At 36.3% G+C, this 27947-nt stretch overlaps 1 protein-coding gene across 1 annotated transcript in view; it reads left to right on the top strand.

Annotated features, from left to right (window-relative positions):
- PALLD (palladin, cytoskeletal associated protein) overlaps positions 1-27947 on the top strand; it is a 187451-nt gene that overhangs the window by 31501 nt on the left and 128003 nt on the right. The gene's annotated exons all lie outside the window — the stretch shown is intronic.

A 27947-nucleotide genomic window follows, 5' to 3' on the forward strand; every position in this document is an offset into this window, starting at 1 on the left:
GCATTTTCAGTGGTATCCAGAGGGGAGCCTGTGAATATAAAGAAGAGATGATCTATCTGCGTCCTGAGAGCTCTGACTGGTATGTGGCAATTGGATGTTACTTCTGGCACTGTGTGGGCTTGATCATCTGATGAATCCCTGGCACAGCAATCTGTGTAGCAAAGATCTGTGAAGACATCAAGGGCTTGGCAGCATTGTCTGTATCTTAACAATACAACAAGCCTCGATTTGCCAACAGGTATTGCTGCATGAGTTCATTCAGTGAAGGCAGAAACAAAAGCCAGTTTTTCAGTCAGAGGGGAAGGAGAGCAGTCTTGCCAGCTGCATTACTCATTAGTCCTTTCAGCCTAGCTTAACCCTTTTGTGCACAGTGAAGCTGTGAGAGAGCAACAGCGTTCAGGAGTGTTCAAATGCTTTGTGGATGCTTTCTGCATTTGTTCATCAGCTGCTATGGAGCAGCTGGCCATGCTGCAAGAGGGAAACTCAAAGAATGTGTTTCCAGAAATGCTTGGGCAGTTTGCCCTCCAGTTTGTGAGGCTATTGTTGAAGGTATGCAAAGATCACAGATACTGCCCTGAAGAGCAGCAGGATATCTGCTGATTAAGAAATTTGTGATAGTGTATGCATGAAGTATCTATTTTTCACCATAAATCCTGTTTGCTGTGCAATTGGCTCAGAACCTGCATAGCAGAATGATGGGAAATGTGACCGGGTTCTACCATGCAAGTCTCTGCTTTTATTTCTGGATACTGGTTACTGGTGCTCATCATACTGAGGGGCCACAGAAAAACCTTAATTTTAAAGTTAATTAACAATGGCAAAAAGAATCTTGAGTACAGCTTTGGCTACTTCTGGATAGAAACACTATCAAATCCAATTTCAGCATTTATGTACCAAAAATCCTCTTCTTCGATGTTTAAGCAATGCATTAGGAGGGAAACAGCATCATGTGTTCAGTATGATTTTTCTAGAGGGTTTTAATTTTATTTTACAATTTACCTATGAGTTCATTTCCTGAACTCATTTTCCTCTGAATTTAGGAATAGAAATATGTGGTTTACCTCAAGTTACTTTTGAAGAATTACTGCTGCATGGTTAATCCATCTGAATAGCATTTTTAAGATTTTTTCAAATCATGAAAGGGGATTTGTACCAGAAGTAGGTGAAGCAAGCAGCCTGGTGAAACTCAGCCTTCACTCCACAGCTATCCAAACAGCCAAAGCAAGCTTGAATCTATATAAAAAGTATTGATTGATGTTCAAGTGAAGTCTGTTCCAGGCGATGCATGAACTGGGACCCCTTTATGATCCCGTCAGCAGTCTCTGCTAGGTGATCTATTGGGAGGTTTTCCCCCCACCCTAACCTAATCCTCAGTGTTTGTGCCAAAATATCTTTTCTGTAATCATCCTTTGAGACATTACATAGTTTGTTTTAAAAAATTATGCATCAACTCCAAAGTGAATATGCAAAGAATGAGAATTTATTTTTAAAAATTTTTATGAATAAGGTATACTTTTAGTATGCTATTTAAATTTACTCTTAATTCCATTTTCTGTAGATATCAATGCTTCCTTTATGCCAAATGTTAATTCCTAAGTTTTTCTAGTCCTTGTTCTCTATATCCAAATGTAATTTCTGGGTTTTTGTTTCTTTGATAGAAAATATTCTAACCTTAAAGGGAAATATAACTTTTTAATATAATATGTCAAAATATAATGTCACAAAAGTGTGAGAAGGAAAAATTGTGGCTACCTTTGTAACTTGCTTTTGAAAGACCAGTAATGATAGTTCTCTTTCTATGGATGTAGAAATGAATACTGCTCTTACCATAGCAGTTGGACATGGATTTTTGGCTTACTTAGATTCTACTCCTGTCTAACAAAAAGCATCTGTACAAACAATTTATGTTTTCTGTTAAAAGTAATCCCAAGAATCATTGGGTTTTAGAAATCTAAGTCATGGTATTCTGGCTATAAGAACTCTACAAGTATTGATTAAATTTAACATCAGTACCCAATAAAGGTTTTTTTTTTTCCCTTCAATTTATCTGCTTTCTTTATGGCAATTTATAAATGCTGGCTAACCATCAAATCTGTTAAATGCTTCTACTGCTTAGTTAACACATCTTGGGAAAATGCAGCATTTTTCATTTGGCTTAAACTAATCACCGTGTTTCTTTAAAAGGAGGTTGTTCTTCCTCTTTAAAAGCTTTCTGGTTGCTGGTTCTCAACATGCTGTTTGCTGATAGTAGAATGATTTATTCTTTTATGGTGAGAGGGGCAGGATGGTTATAATTTTGAATGGGTTTATGGTAAATAATGCAACTTATTTTTTAATAGGTGTTATGTGACTTTCAGGGGATGGCAGATGCCTTGCTGTCTGTGAAAGCCTTGATCACAGTTCAAGGACTAAACCTCGAGGACACAAGAAAAAATAGGGGGGTTCCTTTCCTGCTTCAGCTACACTTTATTTAATTCTATTTTTTACAAAATGCTTGTTGTTTCAATTTTAAATATAATTTTATTTAAATGGAAATGCAGCAGTTGCTGGATTGTTTCATTTACTGTTTCTTTCACTAATAGATGCCGCAGAAATGTATTCTTTGAAGGACCAACTAGAATGGGATAAAATTATGCCTATACTTTTGAAAATAACTGTGATTTTAAAAACAAACCAGTAAACAAAAAATCCCACCAGAATATGAGATATGGGGTGGGTGGAAGGGTTTGGTCCTCATAAACCTCTTGCTGCATTGCTGCATTTTATTATTTAACTCCTGACAGTTACTAGATCATAAGATAACGATTTTGGCATTGCTCATATTAAAAACAAACAAACAAAAAACACATTAAATAAACTCAGAAACTATGCTAAGAACTAATAGAAATAGTTCTCCTTCACAGCCTGTGTTTTTCAAAGATTCTTACAATTGCAAATGAACAAGGGGAAGAGATTATATTGTAGAGGATTTAGTGAAAATTTTGTTAGTTTAAGAAAAACTACTTTCTCTTAGTTCTAACTCAAAGAAATTTTTTATGAGCTTCTTCTTACTTTGCTTCCTTGTTTCTTAGCTAAAATGGATTTGGTGTTCGGGTGGCAGCAGCATTATCTGCTGACATCAGTTTGCATAGAGAAAGATGTACTGGTAGTGTTGGAAGCCTTATTTTAAGAAATGATAGCAGTTGCTCAGCTTCCACAGAACACAAGCATTGCATTGATGTTTCCTGGGGTCTGGTCAGTTGTCCCAACCATTTGCCTTGTCAGCCTGGAAAGAAAGACTGTGACATGCCTGTGGTTCCAGTTTCTTTAGTAATGTCACCATAGATTTTCTACACTCTGTTTAAGCAATATCTTTTTCTCTTATTCTTCATAGATTTTCATTAGTAAATAGTTGCAGATAATGGCAGAAAATAAAATGAAGGGCTGGAAAAAAGGAATGGAATAGGGGCAGAAATAAGGAGCGTTCACACTGCAAATTATATTGTAAGATTAGAAACAATTTTTAGGTGTAGGTCCTTATTTTTTACAACCAAAGCTCACACTTTTTTCTACTTTTATGCTGGATTTATAATTTCTTATGAAAGGATGAATGTAGTTTTCTTTATCATCATTTGAGTTATTCACTTATTTGTGAAAATCTTCAATTCTAACTGAGAATATGTTACCAGAATACCTTACCAGAAATATGTAGTTGAGTTTTTTTATTTTCTGACAGAATATAATGGAGAATCATTACCAATTTCCAGACTCTAGGTTTGTATTTTCTCTCAACATGACAATGAAGGTGAGCTAAAACTGCAGCATCAGAGAAGTATAAGATTTTCACATAGTTAGCAATTGAAAGAATAATTCATAAAAAGAATATGAGCGATAATCTCAAGCAGAATATCTGAATTCTGTTAATCATATGGACAGTAAATTAATTAAACAAGTAGATGAGTTGAGTTTTGGAAATGTTTGGTTCCCTCATTTCCACCCTATCATTATCCTCATCCATGCATCCTTTTAAAGTGCTTTTATTTAATCACTAAGCAATTAAAATTTAATCTCTTTCAGGGCCAATTATTATATACTTATCCTGAGATTACAATGGATTCCATAAACAAGGAAAAAGTAGATGGTTCTGGGAACAAATACTTCAGACATTTGACTTGTTTGGGCTTGGGATGCCTGCATATATCCCCCTTAAATGTAAATGATTTTCCATTGAAATCAGATATAGCTTCTGATTTGGAGAATAATCATTAATGGTTAATAAAACAGTGCATGGGCATTTTGATCTTTGGGGAATTCCTGTTGTCACTGAAATGGCAGATTCCTACATTCTTCTCATGCTCTGAAATATCAGTCATGCTACTTGACTAATATTCAGGCCTAAGTACAGATGAGGATGGTTTTATTTGTGTAATTGTAGCAAATATGTTTCTCTCAGTTTATGTTGCAACTGTAGAGCATTTGGAAAACTGAGCTTGTCTGCTCATGTACTGTTGGTGTGGTATAGTTGTGAAGTTGGAGAGCATTTTGCTTATAGGTACCATTTGTTTTAATACTTGAATACTGACTTTGAAAATCTTGTGATTTTTTTTTAAACTCCTGTTTAGGTGTGGTGTTAATTCTGGCCTTGGATTGTTTGGAAGAAATCTCATTAATTAACTTATTCTGAGATATCTGAATACGTCCCTTTTTATACATAGCTTATACAGCTGCTTCTAATACCTTGTTCTTCTCCATCTCTATGGCTTATAAGCAAGTTAACAATAAATAGAAACACTGGACTACCAAAGACAGAATTATGTATATTACTTTGTCCTTAAAATAAGAAAATATTCGTGCAAAGCAAACACTATGAATTTTTTTCCCCTCTGATTCAAATCATATTATCTGTGAAAGTTTATTGAAAAAAATAATGGGGAAAGAGGGAAGTTATATTTACCTGGAATAAAAACTAACTTAAGTTATACCTCTCAGGCAAAAAATACTTTAAAAATATACAATAAATCTAACTTTCAAAAAGCCTCATTGCTCTTTAGGTCTTTTTAGTTTTGGAGAAGGAAATTTCAGCATTAAATAATTTCAGATCATGCAAATACTTCACACATTATCTTTACAGAATAGAAGTTCCTCCATAAACCTCTGCCACAAACCACTTTTCACTTCTTAAAAGAACACAAGTGTTTAGGAGGAGAACAGAGAGCAAAGGAGATGATGAAAAAGCAGGCTTTGGGTCAGTAGCCACAGAAATCATGAAAAGGATATATGAATAAAGAAGGCAAAACCTTTAAATGTTTTATAATCAAAGATAAATTCAGCCTGAGTCATTATTTAAACAATTTAGGTATGTAGATACCGAAAGGAAAATGTTTGATTTAGGAAAATACAGATTGCCAGACCTCATTCTTCTATCTTTTCTGCATTTTTCACCACTCTTGTCTCTTTTATTAGATTATAGCCCTGTCTTGCAAGTGCTCCCTACATCCAAACAGTGTGTGACCTTTACTGCCAAATACCAAATTTGCATTGGCTATATTGGAAACACATTTATTTGTGTGTACAGAATATATGACTCTGAAGTTGTTAAATTGTCCTAGTTACCAGAGTATGTGTCTAGTAAGTGCTCAAAAAAAGAAGTAAAATATGTTCTTTCCTCTAGATATATGACTACTATTTTATTACACTGTTATTCCTGGGAGACCAAAAAACCAAAATATGATGGCTTCTTTATGCAAATAGTCCAGGAGGGTCTGCCATGACCTTTCTGAATTGGTCTTCCCATAGAGTAATATGAGAAAATCTTGACACTACTGCCAGCATTCAATTCATACTTTTGTTAGAACATGGTGATCACACTTAAGGACTTTTAAAAATCTGTTCTTTTTTTGCTGCTTATAATTTATATGCATTTATTTAATGCTTCAAAAATTACTGTAACCATCTAGTCTGAGCACCAATCAATTTGTGGTGGCTATATCCTACCCCTCAAAGCATTTCTAACACAAAGTGTCTCATTTCTGAATGTAACAAGAATTACATTTCAATCAAAAAAATTTTAATGTAAATCCTTTCTTTTTCCTTCCTTCTTTAACTAGAAATGAGAACAGCTGGAAAGCAAGCTGAATTCTAGTAGATCTTCATCAGAATTTGAATCTCGCAGTTAAATTTTTTGTAGGCAGAAAATAAGATATTGCTTGGAGCAGATCAGCTGCAAATTAGCAAATATACAGTTATTGTAAGTTTCCTAAATGTCACAGGGTTGCCTTATATTTGAGTTAAATGACAACATTAGTGTTGTAATAATTTATACAAGTAGACCCCCAAAAAATTCAATCTTCTAGTTCACTAATTACCCAATAACAAATAAATTCAGGGTTTGGGGCTTTTTTACGTGTTGCATGTCTTTCATCTATGTAGACATCGGAGAATAACAAGAATGTAGTATCTATGCTAGTAATGATGTTTGGGCTGGATAATTGTGGAGTATCAGCTACTGAAATACTCAACCTTAATTTATCATATAATGTTGGAATTTTGGGTTGTCTGGATTCAAATTCTCCAGAAAACAGCTTTGAGTTTGGTTATGATAACAGACAGAGGAAAAGAAGGTGACGAAGGTGACAGCTCCCCATTGTTCTTTTGTTTGCTTGCTTTTTTTTGTCTTTATGTTGCGTAATTTTGCTGAATTTATATTCTTTCAGGCCTGTGTTTTTCTGTAGTAGAAAAACAAATTCAAATGTCTGGACTAAAACTGGGTTTTGGACTAACCTCTCTTGTGTGGAGTCTGGGTCACATAGCTAACTAAATGTGGATTTATTGTTGTCCACTTGAAGAGTGTTTTTCAAGTTAGAACTGTAATTAGTCAGTTCAGCAAATTCAATGCAGCTGATGTTCAAGATAGAATGAGGTGTAGACTAAAAGCCCTCAGGTAATCTTATCTGTTCTTGATCTTTCCTTATGTGTGAAATTTGTCAGGTTAAATTTTGGCTGACAAACTTCAAGACAACAAAGGAAGCCAAGCTTTGTAATGCTACCAAGTACACACAGGAAAGTACATCACACAGTAGGACTAAACTTACTGATACAGATCTTGGATTTACTGTAACTTTTATGGCCTTCTAATATATTGAAATTCAGTCTCTAGGGAATATGCAGGAAGGCAAACTTAAATCATCGTAACTTCCCTACATTCCAGATGGTTTCTATAGGCTTCTGAGATTTACCTTCAACATAAAATGTATTTGTAGTTTTAAAATTTATCATAAAAAATTTTCCGTGAGTAGCTTTGGAAAAGAACTGTCATTTCTTTAATGTAATGGGAATGAAGGGAAATGTATTATATCTGTTCTGCAAAACCTAAGGTCCTATCCAAAGCTTCATTATTTTTACTAAAGGATAAAACAGGGGTAGGTCCACAAGTACTGACCCTGGATATGGAAATCACCATGTCTGAGCTACACTGTCTCCCATATTGAGGAACAAAGCCTTGTGTAAACAGGTGGCTGGTTTATGCCGTCATTGTTGAAACCAGCACACTGGAGTCTATTTTCTAACCTAGTTTCTGCCTTCTTTACCACTGTTACTTCTATTGTGAAAATTACCATTCATCATTGAAATTTACTAGTTTTGTTTTTCCTAAATACCCAGTGCCACATCAAACACCTCAGAATCATGGGCTAAATTAATCTACATGAGATTAAATTAAACCCAAAATTGCTTTGAACTTTCTTTTATTGTAATGCTTAAATTAAAACTTAATTAAACACATCACAGAGAGTATAACAATAAAAGTATGACTTGCATTGTGTTATCTTACAATAGTTTGAAGGGAGTTCCTTAAGACTCAAGTCCTACTAGACTGAGTAAAGATTCTTCAGAAATGTTAGCTAGTCATAGAGGCTCTTCCTGAGTTTATAAAGAGTTTTAGAGGTCCTCAAGTGGATTTGACATAAAGCAGGTTAAATGCAAGTACTAAAATAATATTGGGGCTATTGTGAGATGAGCTCAGTTGATCAGAGCATGGTGCTAATGATGCCAAGATTGTGGGTTCATTCCCTCCATGGGCCACTCACTTCAGAGTTGGACTTGATGATCCTTATGGGTCTCTTCCAACTCAGAAGATTCTGTGATTAATGGATTATTAGTATTTTTCCTTAAATTTGTTCTTCATTTGTTAATGACTATTTTTAAGATTTTGGAAAGCCCACAATTATTGAAATCAGTATTCTAAGGGTTTTAACAGAACGAGAAAAGTCACAATAATTACATTATAGCCTTCTGATTATTCAGGAAGGATTCTTTTTTTCTTTTAGGTGGGGTTTTCTTGTTTGTGTTGTCTCATAGGTGTTGATTTTATTTTTCACAATACTCTTCTGTATGTGGATTTTTTTTTTTTATAATTGTAAAAAAACGGAAAATTTAAACTATGTAAAGATTTTATATCTCTGTTTCTGCATTATATTGTAAACTTGCAACATTTGCTGTTTTGAAAATCAGCACTAACGTACTTGAAATACCTGGGACTGGAATTTAGGAACTTCTGAACAGGCAAACGTGACACTGCTTTTTCTGGTGTGTAGTAAACTACATTAGTAATTTCTGCTTTTCTCTTCAGTTTGCAAACAAATGCACACAGTGTGAAATGCACTCTGGCTGCAGTATCATCAAGTAGATTGTTACTAAATCATGTATTTCGTGACGTGTTCTTGTAAGTGTACAGCTCCCCAGTTACAATTTAAAAGCGCAATCATATGAGCTGCAGTCACAATGGAATTTTTTCTCTACCTACTCTTGAGATCAGAATCATAGGGTAGCGACACTCTCAGTACATGGGATAAGGAGAGAGAATGAGGGGAGACGGATCACTACTTGACTTCCTTCGTGTTATTTTTGGATATGACTAGCATTCCTCCCCTTACACACACCCTCTTTTCCCCCAGCCCCCATCTCTTACACGCGTTACAAGCTCATGCAAACACTCTCACGTACTCTGCAGCAGCAGCAAGAGCAACAGTTGGACTGGAGCCAGACGACTTAAACTCCGCTTCCTCATTGCCAGCAGGCTTTGTTCTTTGGACTCAGTCAGAACTAGGGAGAACGTCTTCATTGCCGCTTGTGGTGGTTGGAATTTGGCAGCTCAGCTGTCTATTAAATTTTTCTGTGCTCCTCTGCAGACTAGAATGAATATAGAGCAGCAAAGCTAAGAGCTGGGGCTAGTCAGGAAATCAAGGACCCAGAGACCATCAGCTCTCAGCGTCTTTGCGGGGGTGGGGTCCCTCTGTGCCACAACGGTAAGTGCCAGCCTTAAATGTGTATAAAGGTGCAGGAAACTATAAGGTGCTTTAGCTTACAATAGGAGAGGGGGGAAAGTATGAGTGAATCACACAGTGTGTGCTGTTATAGTGGTCTTGGAACAGTGCCTAGCAGTAAAATGTTCCTCATTTCTCCCTTTCCAAGAAGATTTATAAGAATGTATCTATTTTAACAAAATTTGTAAGTGTCTGTACAATTTTGGAAAGCTTTCCAAAATGGCTTTATTGTTAGGTTTTCTGCAAGCCTGTTTTGTTTTGAACCGTGTGTAGTACAGAGTAACTTTAACTGGCAAGTAACTCATTTGTTTTAAGTGCAAGAGCTGAACCTGGGAAGTAAAGGTGTTCCATCACAGAGGATATGAACAGAACTAAAGTTCAGGAGGATGGGGAGGGTAAAGGGGTGATATGCATCCTAGGACTAGTTTATAGACACCCAAAATAAATTTGCTTTAAATGACTGGAATGCATTCAGAGCACATCCCCTCCCCCTTCCTTTCCCCGCTATTAGGAGCAAAGTAAATCTCTTTTTAGAAACAAAAAGATTTGAGAGTCTACTGTTCTAGGGCATGCAAGTGAAGGCTAATGTACAGTGTAAAAAGACTGTAGGCTTGAATAAATGAGACTGAGGGAGGACAGGAGTCCTGCAAAAGAGACTGCTTTCTTCCAATATGCAAAATTATTTAGCTGTTCTTGCTTTTTCAAAGTGTTAAGACTGCTGCCTTATAAATTTACTAGCAAAATGGTTTTCTTTGTTATGAAGACTGGTTTTTTTATCTCAGTATTGTCTTTAGGAAAAGTTTTATAATGGTCAGAACAGACGCAGGTTAATCCAAATGCATTACTTTCAGAAATGCCATCTAGCTGTCAAAGGAAGTTCACTGCAGGGACCCATTTGTTTTAAAAGTACTGATAAGCTCGGCTATCAGCATGCTATTATGTCTTGCTCTGTGGGTTATCTTAATAAAGTGATAAATAAGAAACCCTTGAAGTCCAGAAAGTCAACTGTATAATAAATTTGACAAAGGGGGAAAGACCAGGTGACTGAATGTACTTATGTACTTTTAAAGCAAAAAGTCCAAAAAAACCTTATTGGGACAATAGATCTTAAAAGGGGGGGAAAATTCCTTTCCTTTGCTTTAACTCTGGCTCCATCATTACTTCAAGTAGTTATTCAAATATTTTTTGTTGACAAAGTGAGAGTTCCCTTCCCTCTACCCAGTTATTAACTGCTGGTGATCAAGTATTTCTGAAGGTGAACCTAGTCACATGAAAAATATGCTGAATGGGCAAATATGTGATTGTGCAAGTGTAGCAGTCACAGTCAATTAACTGTTTGTTTGAGGTCTGTGTGTTTGTTTTTTCCTAATTTAGAAACTCAAAACCAAAGCTTTGTCATTCTAAATTTCACCCTTCATTTGGGGGCATACTCAGGTGTGGTAATTGTTAAAAATTATCTGCTAAATTATGTTTTTATGGATTGACTGTGAAACAGCGCTCAGCAGCACAGTGTGCAATTAGTTAGGATGTTGGGGATGTTTAGTACACTTTGCTTGCCAGGTACTAAGGCATTTCTTTCTGTAGTAGTTACTAGCTCTGTTTATGGGAAGTTATTCACTGAATGGGAGTTACACACTAAAACTAGAAAATATTGTTTTTCGGAGCTAAAAATGGAATATTGTTTTCCTCAGTTGGACCCCCCTCTGCCAATGGCACCATGTCAGGTTGCCTCAGCAGCTGCTTTCAGTTTCACAATTTACATGAGTGCTATAATGACATTTTTTCTCATTGATGTGGTGGAAAAATCTGACATCTTTATGCTGTTTTTCCTGCTTTGATATGTTTAAGCATATTTTCTATTGACTGTGAGGTTTGGCAATGAGTGTTGAGTTCAGAGATGGGCCTGTACCAAAATCCCTGGATTCCTACATCCATGAAGTATAAGAAGGTTAATAACTGGATCCAAATGTCTTGGCTCTGGTCTATTCCTGTTTTAAATGCACATCGCTTTGACCACATGTTTAAATTGTTTTTTGAGGTGATTAAGACTGAAAGAAATCTTTCAGGCTCCAGACACAGTTTTAAAGAGGAAATGGCATTTAAGAATCTTACAGTTATTTAAGCAGAGCTTGCTCATTTGCTGTTTAAATGTGACTTTTAGGAGCCCCCAAGGACCTACATTCCCTTTCCTCTGTTATAACTTTAGATGTAAGTAATATTTTGGAACTCCTTCTGAGATGTGCTGAGGAAGCTAAGGTGGTTTTGTGCCTGTCCTTTCTATTTGCCTAAGGAGACTGGTGAAGAAGGCTAGCAGCATACATTCAGATAATGCAGATACCTCAAAATGGTTTTTGATCCTAAGTGATCTACCTATAAGCTTTTAAGAAAGTGTCATATATGTATATACTAAACTGGAAAAAATTGTGGTGGCCTATGGTGAGAAATACTGTAATGTGGTGCACAAATTGTTGCTGAAATGGTGTATATTCTGCTTTTTTAATTGATCAGCTTCTCCTACTCTTGCTAGCTTAATGGATTTAGTGGCTCTCTGTGAATACAATTACATATGCGTCTGCCAGCTGCTTGTGGTATCCCTGCCTCAGCAAGAAAAGCTGTTCTTTGGCTCCCTGTGCTTTGTGGCACACAACACTGATTTATTAGGCAGTAGATGCATTTTTTTCTTGAATGATTGAACTATGATGTCACTTTTTGTCTTGGCCTTAACCTTTTAGAATTGGTTTGGTGTTTTTTTTTCTGCAGACTATTCTCTTAACACTAGGAAAGTGAGAAATATCTCAATGTTCATTGCAGAGCAACTCTGTCTACCCCAGCACATTCCAGGGCCACCGAATCATTTGTGGTGAGAGTGATTCAGATCTGGTTAAGATGATTTAAAAGAGAGGTTATGGGCATACTGCAGTTGTGCATTTAAGAAAATACAGAGTTTTTACTGCCTGATTGAGACCACATGGCTCCAACTTAGACTTTTCTTTTAACATGGAAATCATTGGCTGGATGTACTCAAACGATTTATTTTTTTTAAATTGCCTAGAGGCTGAGAGTTTGGGTCATAGCATTTAATGGTAAGGTCAGGGTTAAAACAAATAGTTTTTAATGTTTCTTTGAATAAATTAAAAATAGCTTTTTTGAATATTTTGCAGGGGATGAAAACATGCTTCTCTTAAAAGAGAGCAAATGTATCTCAGGAATTCTTTTGGACACTACAGGCTAATTGGTGACCTGATTTGAGAGTGAGAAGGATAGAGATAAGGGAAGATCTCTCTGTCATAAATCACAGTAAATATGTTCCACTCCAAATATATTATGGAAAATACCAAAAGTAAAAAGGAAAGACCTTTTTTATTGCATACAATTTAATTGCTTACTCTCAGCATTTTGTGCTGCTCTTAGGAGGACTGAAAAGTTTATATAACTAAACTGTCTTTAAATTGTTGTGACTATTTACGTACAGTATATCCCTACTATGAGGAATGAAATTGTAATAATCTATATTCTTTTAATGTATATTCTTTATTTTGAAAATTTATTTCTTCCCTCAGTGCTCTCACTTCTTTCTTTTCAATTATAATATTTGTCCCATAAACTGGTGCATAGCTTTGATGTAAAACTTTCATCCAAAAAAATTTCCCTCAAATGAGACTATTAGATTATGAATGTTATTTTATATGGATACTTTTAAAATTAGTAAAGAATTCCAAGATGTTTCAAACATAGAATGCAAATCAGAAGTTACAGCTTTGAATAATCACTGTTCGTTCTTGCATCTGTTTGGAAGATAAAGTAATGATAAAAGGCAATTCCTACACTAACTCACCATAATTTATCTAGAAATAATACAAGAGTCGTATTCTACAACAGGAAACCCAATAAACAATAGTTATGAGCTTTTTGCTGTCTTTAAGGATTGGGATGATAAATTTAGCTAGGGGAGAATGGGAAAAAAGAACAGATCAGTCATGTAGCTGTGTAGCTGTGTACATCCCTTTTCAACTAGTTCCTTGCTTAACATTACATCTCTCTCAAATTTACAGACCACACATGAACTTTGTTCTTAACTTTAGAAAAGGCTAAAAACTAAAAAAAAAAAAAAAAAAAAAAACCAACAAAACCCAAACATTAACCAGAGTTCATGAATCACTGTTAGTTAATTTCTGCCTCACATAAACGACAATTTAAATGTCTAAAAGTTATTTGCTGATTTTTGTAACTTTGAAGTACGTAATGCAGGTGGAAAAGCTATTATTATTTCTGAGTAACTGCTGTGAGAATTAATCAGAGGTCAAAATACATACTAGAGGGCCTTGACATTCCTGTCCATGGTATGTTGATGTGTTGTGTCAGTGTTCAGTTTCACTGAGTTAATGCATACAAAATATGTAGAATCAACTGGATTTGGTTTTTTACTACACAATCCTAATTGTACTGTGGATAGACCGGTACAATCTTTCTACAAATACACAAGAAATCTTGGCCTTTAAGATGCCCAGTCTTAAAAGATGTATCTTGTGCCTGAAGTCCTTGACAAATTCCAGGGCCCCTCAGTGCTTTACAGATCAAGTGAAGCAAAGGTGACAAGATTCTGTTGTGTTGTATAGGTGGGAATATTCCCATGTCTTCATATATATTGTGGAATATCCTGTTCTTTGAAGCATCTTTAGGCCAGCTTTTATAGGGTATGTACATATACAGTTATTCATTTTTTACTAGATTGAAAGTTGTCATTCTCCCTAAACTGTGAGTACTTACATTTTATTTTTTTTTCTGACTCTAATGCTGTTGCAGTCTACATTGCACTGTGCATATGTAAAACAGACACCCTCTCTTCAGACAGTTTCTCAATCAATGGAGAGAGGCACATTGGGAAGGGAAATAAGAATCAAGGAATTTCAGGATTTACAGGGGTCACAGCAAGCATATATATACTTGAGTCATTGCAAAGAAGAGTAAACCTTAAAGCAGTCTTGAGTGTTGACCCTCAACCTGGGTTGGATTCCTAGGGAATTTTTGATTTTTCACTCAAACCTGCTCTTGGTATTGTTTCATATTCCAGGCTTCATAATGGTTGTAAAAAATACTCATGGTATTCTTTGACGCATGGCTGGCTAGGCCAGGGTACATCAGTAGATAGGATGAATCTTGAAAATTTGAAAATAATCTTGAAATGAATGTTTGGAGCAAGAAAGAAGTAGTTGTAAATCTGCAAATAGTCACCAGAGTATAAAACATGGGTACATGCAAGCTCTAGGATCATACCATGTTAACAGCTGTCAAATATGGGTGTAGGCTTGTCTGATAAAGCTGAAACTAAAGACTGAAGTGAGGGCTGGGCTGTGTCTTGCAGCTAGTGAGATGTGTAAAGGCACTTCAGCTGATACCTGAACAGATAGCATAAGTCAGTCATTATTATTTACAGAAAGGTGATGGCTAGTCCTCAGACCTGGCTTAGGAAGAGAATGTAATCATCCCCTAAGGAAGATTGTTTGTGTGTTGTAAACTGGACAGTACTGCAGCAGTTAACCCTAATGGCAGGTATCTCATTGTATAAATTGAGCAAATCAATGGAATGTAATTTCAGTAAAGGAATGCTCTGTGAAGGATGCTGAGGAAAAAGTGGCATAAATTTTGGTAGAACTGAAGCTCCAAAGACAGGCAATTTTCCTTCCCCACGCTTTCTTTCCTATTGTCTGCTGTTTCAACGAGACCTTTTTATACAGCACACTTTAAATCTGTCCTAGGACACCACAGATGTTATCCCAGAGTCCAAAGTCTTGAATCTTATTTTACCTCTTTTAATGGGTAACTTTTTACTATATCTATGATTCTATTTGCCTCTGAGGTAGGATATAAGAAAATAGCATGCTACAGAAAAGTACCATTACTTGTAAATATGATGACTGTTTACATAGAGATGAAGCTTTTCTTTTTCCATTAGCAAATGTGAAAATGATCTTTGATAATATTCCATTATTAATCAGAACAGGTATTATCAATATTATTTTGCTAGTTTGTTGGAGATTAATTCAGAAAGCTTTCCATTTCCTACAGACTAGTAGGCATAGAAATTAACTTGTTAGATGGTGATTTTTCTATCCGTAAATACATGAAATAAGCAACAGTTGCAAATGTCTATGAATATAGGGCATCCGAATCTTGAGTTCTTTGATAATGACAGTTTACTTCACTGACATCACAGCCATCCAAGACCTATTGCCAGTATTGAAAACCATGGTCAGAGCAGGACTGAGGTACTTGTTCTCTACATCCTATGGTGCTCTGCTGAGTGATGCCAATCTCTGCAGGCTGAGTAAATTCTCACTGAGTAAATTTGACTGCTGTCATACTTAATGTGAGGCACTGACAAAACTGCTGACAACTTCCTTGCTTTGTTTTCAGTTACTGAGTTGCTGACCTGACCCAAACGAACCAAATATTTTAGCTTCTGCTCAGCAAACTTATACTGACTGTCTCTAGCTTAGAAATAATCAAGAAGCAAGAAAAAGGAAGATGATAGTAGGAAAAGTTCCCATATAAAAATGGAATCGTTTTGTATTGGCTATGCAGGGTTTCATTTTGCATTTAATTTGATTTAGTTTAGCTAATGTTGCAGGTGCCAATTAGAAGCTTATCGATTCAGCTACTATCATGTAGATTACTGTCTTCTATAGGCATCACTTAGTTGGCCTATGAAATGCACAGTGATGGCAATGTATATCACAGTTGATGTAATAGCTTTCTACCTTTCCAAACATCTAAAGATGTTTTCCAGTTTTCAAGGTAAACCAACAAGTTCCATGGTTACCACTTCCATTTGCTCAGTATGAACAAGACTATACATCCTAAATGGAGGTTTCCTTTTGCTTATTGTTGATTTGCAGGTTATTAAGGTTTTGTAATTTAATATTGTTGGTTTGTTTTCTGTGGGCTAGAATGGTTGGTGTTAAACAGTTTTCATCTTCTTCCCCTTTTTAAGTATTACGGTTTTGAGAAGAATTATTACTTCTTCATTTAACATGTGTGTTGTCAGCCTTGAGTTGCCGCTGACTAACTTGCCACAGTCATGTTAAATGCAATTATGTATAGAATTCAAATCATATAAATGCAATTTCATCCTTATAACTTTACATCTTTTCTCTTACTTCTAACTCTTTACAGACCTTCCCTCAAAGTTCAAAATGGTATTTCACTGAAAGATTATGCCTGGCTATTCTGTAATAGGTGCTCTTCCCCATGAAGGCAAAATAATGACAGCATGCTCTTTGAAAATCCGTTTCTGGCCAAAGGAGTATAAGCGATAGCTAAGAGTGGCATTTCAGTTATAGGCACTATGCATTCCATTTCAGCTAGACAAGGAATCATGTTAATCCTACAAGCCTCAACAGTTCTTTGTGTGTGAAAAATGTTCAGCATTTCACACAGGATTATTAAATGCTTTTTTTTTAACCCGCTCTAACCATCTTCACTGCCGTTAATTTTTTTATTTTCCTTCTCTTCCATGATCTTCTTAATTTCCTATCAAATACCAGAAGTGGTAACTTCATTTAAGCATGGGTCAACATAAACCAACTGATGGTATCTTCAATCTAAGTGAACAAAGTTACAGCTATTTTGTGTGGCTTAGGTGCATGACTGCCTTCAGACTTCATGGAAGGTGGCCACATAATATCCTTCTGCAACAGGTAAGCAGACCCCTAGCAATGAAATTCCAGTATTTCACTGGCACACAGGGCTGTATACTAACTTACATCCATGTCTTCAAGCCAATCTGCTAGCTTCCAAAAACATTGAGTAGTTTTATGTCTAGCAATACATCTGGTAATGCAAGGTCAGGATCTGCTCTTGTTTTAGAGACATGGTCAGCCCAGAGAAGGTGGCCTTCGAGCTAAGACAGTGGAAATTGAGTTCTGGGATGGCTCTTACTTTCTTGGGAGACAATGGACAAACTGCTTAACCTCAGTTTTTCAGTAGTAAGACATAACTAATTATCTCATGTCCAATTACTGTTTCAGTGCTTAAAGATCTATTCATTGAGCTTTTCTTTAGAGAAACATTTTCTTCAGCTCCTGCAGACACAAGAACATTCATTGTGCAATTAGATTCTGTCTAGACTGTTGTTAACAGGTAGTCCAATGCTTATATTCAATAAGATGTGCGATGTGCTAGACACTGTGGAAAATTATGGTGAATATTCTTACTGAAAATAGAGATAAGAGTATGCCCAACCTAACGGAATGGGAAAAATGTTTGGGGGAGGAAATGGTGTAATAAAATGAGGGAGGCCTACTATGCTGCTCTAGTGGGCTCTTCCAGCATGCTCTGAAGCTGAGAACAATCTGAATGGAACCAGGCATGTTGTCTCTAAAACCATATGTGTGTTTTCTCTGAAGCACAATACTTTAACTCTGCTCTCATATGCTGTATGCACCACTACTGTACTCTCAGTACAGGGCTGGATGCATTTGAGGACAATTTTTAATATGTTTGGGATAGCTTTCTGTAACTTTGTTTAAACAAATATTTGAGGATGCTTTATGGGACATAAACCAGGCAGAATTTCCTGAATCAACTTTCAAGTCCGTTTTGGAGAGAAGATTTGTATCTGTGTATTTCCATGCAGAGTAAAATCCTTTAGCTACAGGGTGAAAAATACAGAGCAGCATCTGTACTTTGGAAATCTAACATTCTGATTTTTAGGGGAAGAAATTATAATCTTTGCATGGAACAAAACAGCAGATCAATTATTTTTTTTTGTTGGCACAACTACAGACACAAGCAGAAGGAGTCTGCTTGACTTACTGACAAATGAATTAGTGGAACAATCTGAAATGCTGATAATGTCTGCCACACTTTGACTTCAGGGTAAGATGTTCCAGGCCCCAGAAGGAAGTTGTACAAAACCAGTCAATTTAATTACCTGTCAGAATGAAAGAAATTATTGCTCAGTGTCTGGCTTTTCATGCCCTAAAACTATAGAAGCTCCTGTGTAGTAGCTAGTTGAATGCAATAGGTGCATGTTTCAGGTGCTGGGGGTTTTCTTCTCTTCAGTGCTGAATTCTTCTGTGTAACATGTTTCATAGTTCTGTGACAATCCTCTGAAAGTATAAAACTCTCAAAGGGTGTTAAATGAATGGCTTTATCTGGTAATCATTTAAACTTGAATTACATTAAAAAATTAATGAAAGCATCTACATTAATATTAAGCACAGAACTGCAGAGCCAGCTATTATCAAACTTTTTATGACTGTACTTGCTCATTCATCACATTTATAAACTGTTCTTTCTTTGTGCTCTGACACATGGAAACGGCTTCTAGGTTTTTTGGCATTGGAGGCAAGCTATTGCAGTGGAGATCAAAATGTAGAAGATATTTCAAAAGAAAAAAAAACTTACCGTGAAATATGAAACACAAAAATACAAAATGAGAAAGTTACATGGAATGTTAAGGTTATAAATGAGTGTAAGTTGATCTTTTACTCCACTTAATTCTTTCTGTCACTTCCTGCTTATATCACTTACCAACTTCAGTGTAAAGACTTCTGAAATGCAGGTAAATGTATCACAAAATTAGTATGGGAGCATTTTTCTTCTGTATCTTTCTTCTGCTTGTTTGATTTTTTGTTTTTACTGAGTCATAATAGAGAACATCATTTGTAGATGTGTCAGAAGACCAAAGAATTTTCCTTTTCAATGCATTTTAATTAATTTTGGAAATTGTAGACCAGATTGTAACTCCTTAGAACCCACAGGTCTTAGTTTGTTTTTTTTTTTTGTCTGAAACCCATGAAACCCAGAGAGATTAGAGATACATTTACAACTACATTTATGAAGCAAACAGCCACTTTCCAACTTTCCAAAAGTAAATTGTATTATTTGGGATTAAGAACAAGTGGGAATTTACAATTATTCAATTATTTTGCCATGTCTTGTATTTAATAATATTGGGAGAAAGAAAGGTACTGTACTTTAGATTATGGAGATATATATAATAAAACTCTTTAAGTTATTGCAAACTGAAGGTATTTTCAATGCAATATATTTTTCTGCATGATATTTACAAGCTTTTATAATTAAATGTTGGGATCTTATAACTGAGGAGAACAAATTCCAGTGAAGGGAAGAGAATTGAGCCACCTGAAGTTGAAAGTATTTTGTTGTGACACAATATTGGCTATGCTCTGAAGGAAATTTATTTCAGTTTCAACATGTAATGGGAGCTTGAAAAAAATTAAATATTGTCAAGCACAGCCATCCAAGTTGTTGAGTGATGACATTCATTACTGAAATACAGAATTGTAATTGGAGTGAAGCAAAGAGTTCTTTTGACTCTTCGGCTGTGCCAGAAAGTGCATATTCTGAATTTTCAGGAGAATAGCAGTTTTCTCTTCAGTTATTCTGATTTATCCTTCTTCAGTGTAGCTAGCCTGGAAGACAGCAGAGTTATTGCTTAGGCACTCACAAAGAGGCTCTAGCTGTGCTGGCCCAGACTGCATTGGATCTCAAAACCCCTTTTTAGATTTATCCCAAATGTATGGCTGAGTTGTAAGTGGTGGTAGTATGCATACATGAGGCAGGAACTCAGATTTAGTCAAATAGATTATATAAAATATTCTTCTATAAACATTGAGATGTCAGGTACAAAATAGTGCTCCAGAAAATGAAGTGAGAATAAGTTGCGCAAGAAGAGATGATGTATGGAAACCAATACATTAAATATTGTAATACAATAAATTTTCTGAATATTCTGAAGAAAACTGATGTAAAGAATCTCACTAAATTAGCCTGTAGTTGTCTAATGAATCCAACAGCCCTCAAAAATGTCTTACAAATAGAAGTGTTGAAAACTTCATATCTTAAATTGCATATAATTTATTCCTGGATTTTTAATTTATGCTTTTTTCACATGTATGAACATGGTCATGTAGCTTTTAAATTTATACATATGTCCAAACCCACTAGTCAAAAAGTTGCTCAATGAAATTAATTGTTTTGAAATACATAGCTTATGCGTCACAAATAATCAACATGCCTGTTGTAGAAAAGGTGGTTTGTAGTTCATAAGAAACAAGTGGTCCTTGAATTGCACAGAATTTTCACTCTTTCTTGATCTGATGATTGCAAAAATATAGAAAAAGTGAATTATCTATCTACATCTATTTCTCAGTTAAATTGCACCTTCTGAAAGTGACTCTTTTATTGCACAGGCTAGTAGCCAAAGAGGGAAAAGAAAGTTCTGTGAAATGTGTCTGAAAATGTGAAATCTTCGGGTTACACCTACACCCAGACAATGATTTTGTCTTCAGAAAACATCTAGTTAAGATAAAGAATAAATAATAAGTACTTTGTGTTTTGTTAATGGACAAAGATATGGAAGAAAAGATAAATCCTTTAAAGGGGTGAAGATAGATCAAAATAGGATGTGAGGTGGGGTTTAAGCTTTGGGCTTCAAAAACTGGAAATAAGTTATTCAGCATGCATTTCAGCATTCTGTTATTTCAGAACATAAAAGTACTGTTTTAGAAAAAGCTTCTTTAAGAGATATTTGTTCATTCTGGTTAGAGAGGTAAGCATACAGATTTTTCCTTTAATATTGACTGCTTTCTGGCCAGTTAAAGAAACATGATCTCCCTGCTGTTCTTGTTGAATAAAAACAGCTGCACAAATGTCTTTGATCCACATGATGAAACAGGATTACCTGAAATGTGGTATCTGATTTGGATACATTGATACATTTGTGAAATATCATTTGCACAAACCCCACAGTGCAGCCAACAAGAGTCACTTCCCTGCTTTCTTTGCTGCATGGCATAGATGTACCTATGAGACTCTGAAGCCAGATCAACAACAAAGCTGCTAGATACTTTTCGTTGGTTTTATGTTCAATATTTATGTCTTCCTTGTAATCAGAGTTCTAAAAAAATAGTGAGCATATCTAGTTTTATAAAAACTTACTCCAGCAAGAAATGAGTAGAAAGTAGTGAACATTACTTTAAGCTCCTAACAGCTTGTTATTACAGAAATGTATATTAATCAGAAAGCAATAAATTTGGATTGCGTGTAAGTCATGTAGCAGGTACCTCTTTTCTACATGATATAGTGCCTCTGGTTATGGACAGGAAAGATTAGCATTAAACTTCTGCATTATAGGCATGATGTGCAATTCAGTTTTATTCATTAAATCTCATATTTTTTCCATTTATATCCAGGTGTTTCATTGCTGTGTCACAGCATACATATCTTCCAACTTTTATGACACTGCAGGATTAATACAGAGACATGCAATTTATAGTGAGAAAATTTTACTAAATTAGGATGTGTTTGTTTTACAAATTACCAACAATTTTGGTATTCTCTTGCCATTTCTTTGGCACTTTAGGAGGACAGTTTTGGTGTCCAAATACCTAATTGTGCAGTTTACTCAGCTGGATATGAAGTCCTCACTGAAATTTGTGAGAGCTGGACGCACACTATGCAACATCTGAAGAATCAGTTAAATCAGTTAAATTATTGTACGCTGCTTATAATGCTAATAATAACACACTTTGTTATAAAATTTTCTTCTATGGTTTTCAGTATATAGAGACATTTTTTAATTGCTTAACTGAAGGTTCAGCCAAAGCACCAGCATTTGTATTCAGGTTTTTTTTCCCATAGATTTACAGTTTAAAAATATTTAAAGTATGTGTGTTGTTATTGGTAACTCACTTATGAATTACCTATACAAATAATGAAATATCTATTGCACAGAAATTGGGCAGTTTGTAGAGAATTATAAGCATCTGAATAATTTGATTCCTGCAGTGTACTCTAGATCTTTTATGAAAAAGCTGATTTATTTTAAAAATCAGGTTAAGTTCTTTAGGTAGTAATGTTTTATAGTCTGGAAGTGTTGGACTGCTTAGTTTCAATGGAGAAAAGCAAAATGGCAGTTACACAGTATTGTGATGGAAATGCTGACTCTGCCAGTACAAGAATGTCAGAGTATTTCACTTTGACTTTTCTTGCTGGACATACTTAACACCACTAAGGATAAAATTACTTTTTAATTTACAACTTATCTCTCTGCACTTTCTGTAGTGGTCAGAGTTCCCTATTATAATTTCTCCCTAAGGCTATATCTTAAAGTTTCACTTCAGCTGCCATTTTAAATTAACTTTAAGAGTGTGCAGAGAGGAAAACCTCTTTATTCCTCAGTGACTCTCAAAAAACATAAGTTCCAGCAGGATTATGCATTAGAGAGAACCTTGAACTGTTTTTCTTAAGACCCTTGTGCTTACTTAGTCAGTGTACTGTTCAACTCTGTTTATATTTTGTTCAGGGTCATTAAAATCCCAGACACACGTGCTCCTATGTATTTCCATGCATGGAGGATTGTGAGGGCATAAAGAAAAGAGGAGTGAATAGAAAGGCACATTGTGTGGCTTGCTGCTTGATGTCAGAGTGCATGAGCTGCTGCTTACCTGGCATCTGACTGTCCTTTTTTTGTTTTCTGGTCTGGTTTTGCCGCAACGTAGCCAGTAGAAAAGCAAAGAGGGTTTGAAGCATGAAAAATGTGTACCTAATCATTGTTCCCCTGCTATCAAAATATCTCTTCCTTGTCTGTTGACTTTTCAGTCTAGTGATTGTTTCACTGTCTGGATTAAATATTTAATTGCTATAATTTTCATATACAGGAAATATAGTGTAGGTGTAAACTAAGTATGGTTGAAGAAAAGCAAGGCAAGGAGTGGAAAAGTACACAAGAAGAGAAATGGTGAAAAGAGAAGGAAGAAAAAAGTAGGAAAGAGCAGAAAACTGCAGTGTAATTTGAAATTTGGCAAGATAGAGAATGATTAATAAAATTAATTTCAGTTATATAAAGTGTATGTTCTTTTTTTTGTTTTTTTGGTTTTTTTTTTAATTGGTCAGCCATTATCTGACATGTTGCAGTAGTTTCTGTTCTTTTTCAACAGGACAGATCTCTACAAATTTGCATGAACTGTAGCATAGCCTGCAGGAATGCACCCATGGTGCAAGCTGGAGGACTTATTCTGGGGACTGATATGTACACATATCTACAAACCCTTTTGTTGGTGTCTCCGCCTGGTTTTTTCCTATTTGCACACTTAATGCCATACTGAGAACCTGCAACAAAAGGATAGGGAAATGAGTTGATGTTTTTACACTTGGTATCCAGAAGTTATGAAAGAGGTATCTTTTAAAACAGTGGTCTCTATGTAGAGAATTTTCTTTTTCTCAAAGCATCTGCTGTGCTTTTGTTCCTCTGTGTTATTTTCTTTCAGGTTGGGTTTGGTTTCGGGTGTTTTAACTCTCCAGAAGTATTGTTGTCTTCTCGGGACTAGAAAATAATCCTCTTATTGCCAAGAGGATCAGTAGACTGGAATAGACTGGACATGAGTTAATGCTGCCCTAGTTAGCATAAAACCGGAATTTTCTTGTAAGACTTGCTTTGTGGTTATTTTTCTGTGTCTAGCCATGAGTCCTGGTTTCTTTGGCTCAGTTTCCCTTTGATAGTGATTTGTTGCTTGGTTTAGTGATCCCTTCGCAGTAAGAGGGAATGCTTCAAAGATTTGTCTTTGAATCTTTTTCAGTCCTTAGGAGCAGAAAATTCTCCTCTATGATTATTCTGACTGTAATGCAGTAAGGCTGATTGCGCAAATATATATATATATAAAAGATGAAAAAGTGGCATTCAGTCTGTGTTTGGGAAAAAAATACTTGACTTATTTTCATTTTATGACACTTTTTTGATTTCACAAACTCTCTTGAACTGAACTGGCAACTGGCAAGTCATTGCTGAATAAGTATTTAAATTGAGTTTTTTCTTATTCACCTAATTTTGATGTAATCACCAAAAGAAATTCATGACAAGTAATCCTTCTCTTTTATCAACATGTACACAGAAAAGAAAATACAAATAGAAAAAGAAAGAGAGTACAACTAAGCCTCTTCCAGTGTTCATCACTTCAAATACCTGTGCTCTTGCCAATTGTGAAGGTGAATTCTTCTTTCCACAATAAACAGTGGAGTCCTACACCAGGTGTGTTTCCCATGCATCAAATATTGCCTTAATGACAGCTGAGGTAATTTGGTATTGAATTGCTTACTTATGTGCTTTCCTCTGGGGCAGGCAGTGTCTGATGAAGCAGGTCAGGACTTGTTTTCAGTATGACACTGATGTGATACAAGCCTTAATCCCAGCTAGTGCTGAGGAATAGCTCCCACTACTTGAGACTGACCATGTGTATGAACAAATCAAGGGACAATATAGAATTTGTACTCCTAAGAAAACAGTTTACTTATTAAATGTTATCTGACAAAAATATATAAATGGATTTTTTTGTTGTTCGTTTAAGTTCTCATGCTTAAGACAATTTCTTAAGCATTTTGTGAACATAGAATTTAGAAAACAATAGAAAGCCATACAGCTTGCATTAAACTAAAATGGGATCTGTCTGAGAAAATAATTAGGCTTGGAGGAGAGGTTTTCCTTTGCAGGATGTTTCTGGAAAGGAAAGAAAAATAGAACAAATGGTTATGTAGGGCCTCATATTACAGGCTCTTGTCTGTGATTGTCTAGAAATTGAATTAACTTCTCTCTTGTGCATATTGTTTAAAATGCAGCTTAGGAAAGGCTACACAGAGGTTAGGACCCTGAAGGTCTAATAATCAGAAATAGTAGCAGAGGTCCTCACACTGGTAGAAGGGACGGCTTGTGACAAGAGGAAAGGAGGGGAAGAGGGGGAAGAGAAATGTTAATTTTGGCAGTAGAGCTGACAGAATAGATTTGTCTCCAAGGCAAATAGTTGTAAAAGTAGGCCAAAGGGGTCTGCTGAGTAAACAAATGAAAGTTTGTTAGTTCTTTCCAAAAATGATATTTTCTCTGTGCACTATCTAGGTAACGGAATACAGAAAAGGAACTTGTTAGTATTTTAATCACTGAAGACAATTGCATAAAGCTTTAATGCCACTACAAACTGAGGGTTTTGCCTTCAGGAATAAAACATCTATTGTTCATTAACACAGGGAGTTTGCCCACAATTATTATGTTATTGAGGGGAATTGTATTATGTGTAAACATGGTAGGTTTCTTAACTCTGCATTCTGAAATAACCATGACATTTCAATTTTTACAATGCAGTATTTTCAGAAGGGTGTTTTAAAGCATTTTTTATTTATGTTAATTGCATGAAGTTTATAATTAAAAAGAGCAATAAAAGTGAGGCAGTTCAATTTTAAAGACTACTTACTGATTGTTATTTTATAGTATCTGTCATCCTGTAGTGTTGTACACTTTTCCTAAATAGTTAGGAACTCCCTGGGGTTATTTTGGTTTTTGGGGGTAATGGGAAGTCGTCTGATAGAGGGGAAAAAAATTTAATTTTTAAGTATTACTGGGATGTAGCTGCAAAAATTCTCTCATCAACACATACAAATTAAAGGAAAAATACCAAATCTTTGCAGAAAATTTCAAATATTTTAAAATCATTTTTAACAATTTGGTCATCTTTTACTTTGCATTGACTATCCATAAATTTCTGAGGTTATATTTGTTAATTAAAAAAACCCAAAACATACTAGAGTAGACAACTAAAAGTTTGGGGAGGAAGATCCCTTTTGAAGCTTGCTGTCAATAATTCCTCATTTTGTCTTTGTTCTTGTTAGAGCAAGATTTAAATACTGTGGTGGCAGAGGAAGAAGAGGGAAAGGAGGGAAGGGAGAGGACATGGAAAAACAGATTAGGATTATGGAGCAAGAAGAAGGGAAGAAAGAATGCTAAAGATTGGAGTGGGTTTGCAGGACTGGGATGGGAATAACAGCCCTGGCAAGGCTTGGCCAAATTTGTTTTCAGGATATAGGGACAATTTGAGAACAGAAGAATGGTTGCTCACGAGTGATTTTCTTTTAATGACTCTCCAATCTGCCTCTGCTCCCTGCAAAAATGCACAGCAGACACCATAAACCAAGAATTACTGACTTCTCATACTTGCGGGGCTGCCAGAGATAGAGATAAATCAGGGCATAGACCAGGGTAGTAGGACTACCTGATATGAGGGCATCAAACAAAATAAAAAAGGTGGGAACAGGTGCTTTCATGGCAGCAGTATGGGCTGAGAACACAAAGTAGCTTACACTGGCAAATGTTTGATTGACCTGATGTAAACAAAATTATGCTGTGCTTTTATGTACTTATAAATCACCCTAGAGAAGTGTCTGTTTTGTCTGTACCTAAATCCATCACTTTTGTTGGGACATACCTTTTGGGTAGTTGAAGATGTATTACTTATACACATAAAAATCCAGGCCTAGGAAACCAGTTTGTGTTCTTGATCTGAAGCAAGAATAAACCTATTTAAAGCATATCAATATGGAATCTGTGCCATGGGATTACATTAGGTTGACTGGACAAGATGGAACAAAAATCACAGAATGAGTCAGGTTGGAAGGGACCACAGTGGGGCATCTGTCCCAACCTCCCTGCTCAAGCAGAGCACATGGCACAGGATTGCATCCAGACAGTTCTTGGGTATCTCCAGTGTGGGAGACTCCACACCCTCTCTCTGCAGTCTCTTCTGGTGCTCAGTCACCCACACAGCAAAGAAGTTCTTCCTAATATTCTGGTGGGACTTTCTGTGAATCAGTTGACTGCTGTCTCTTGTCCTATTGCTTGACACCAATGAGCAGAACCTGGATCCATCCTTTTGATACCCTCCCTTCAGATACTTCTATACATTCATGAGGTCTCTTCTCAAGGATGAACAGGCCCATCTCCTATTTTTATATGAGAGATGCTCCAGTCCCTTCATTATCTTTGTTGCCCTCTCAACAGTAGTTACAGAAGCTCCATGTCTCTTTATTCCTGAGGAGCCCAAAACTGGACACAGTACTCCAGGCAAGGCCTCACCAGGGCTGAGTAGAGGGGCAAGATCACCTGCCTTGACCTGCTGGAATGTTCTTCCTAATGCTCCCCAGGACACCACTGGCCTCTTGGCCACAAGGACACTGCTGGCTCATGGACAGCTTGGTGTCCACCTGCCTCCAGCCTATACTGATGCATAATTGTTCCTCCCCAGGTGTGGGATCCTGCAGTTGCCTTTGTTGAATTTCAGCTGGTCAACAGTAGTTACAGAAGCTCCATGTCTCTTTATTCCTGAGGAGCCCAAAACTGGACACAGTACTCCAGGCAAGGCCTCACCAGGGCTGAGTAGAGGGGCAAGATCACCTGCCTTGACCTGCTGGAATGTTCTTCCTAATGCTCCCCAGGACACCACTGGCCTCTTGGCCACAAGGACACTGCTGGCTCATGGACAGCTTGGTGTCCACCTGCCTCCAGCCTATACTGATGCATAATTGTTCCTCCCCAGGTGTGGGATCCTGCAGTTGCCTTTGTTGAATTTCAGCTGGTTCCTCTCTGCCCATCTCTCCAACCTGACAAGGTCCCTCTGAAGGGCTGCACAGCACTCTGGGGTATCAGCCACCCCTCTCAGCTTTGTGTCATAAGTGAACTTACTGAGGAAGCACCTTCTCATCCAGCCAAGCCATGGATGAATAGTACTAAGCCAAATATCGATCCCTGGGGGACGCCACTAGTGACAGGCCTCCAGCTAGACCCTGTGCTACAGATTGCAAATT

Source organism: Pyrgilauda ruficollis, unplaced genomic scaffold (assembly GCF_017590135.1).
Source record: "Pyrgilauda ruficollis isolate IOZ18807 unplaced genomic scaffold, ASM1759013v1 scaffold5, whole genome shotgun sequence".
Taxonomy (NCBI): Eukaryota; Metazoa; Chordata; class Aves; order Passeriformes; family Passeridae; genus Pyrgilauda; species Pyrgilauda ruficollis.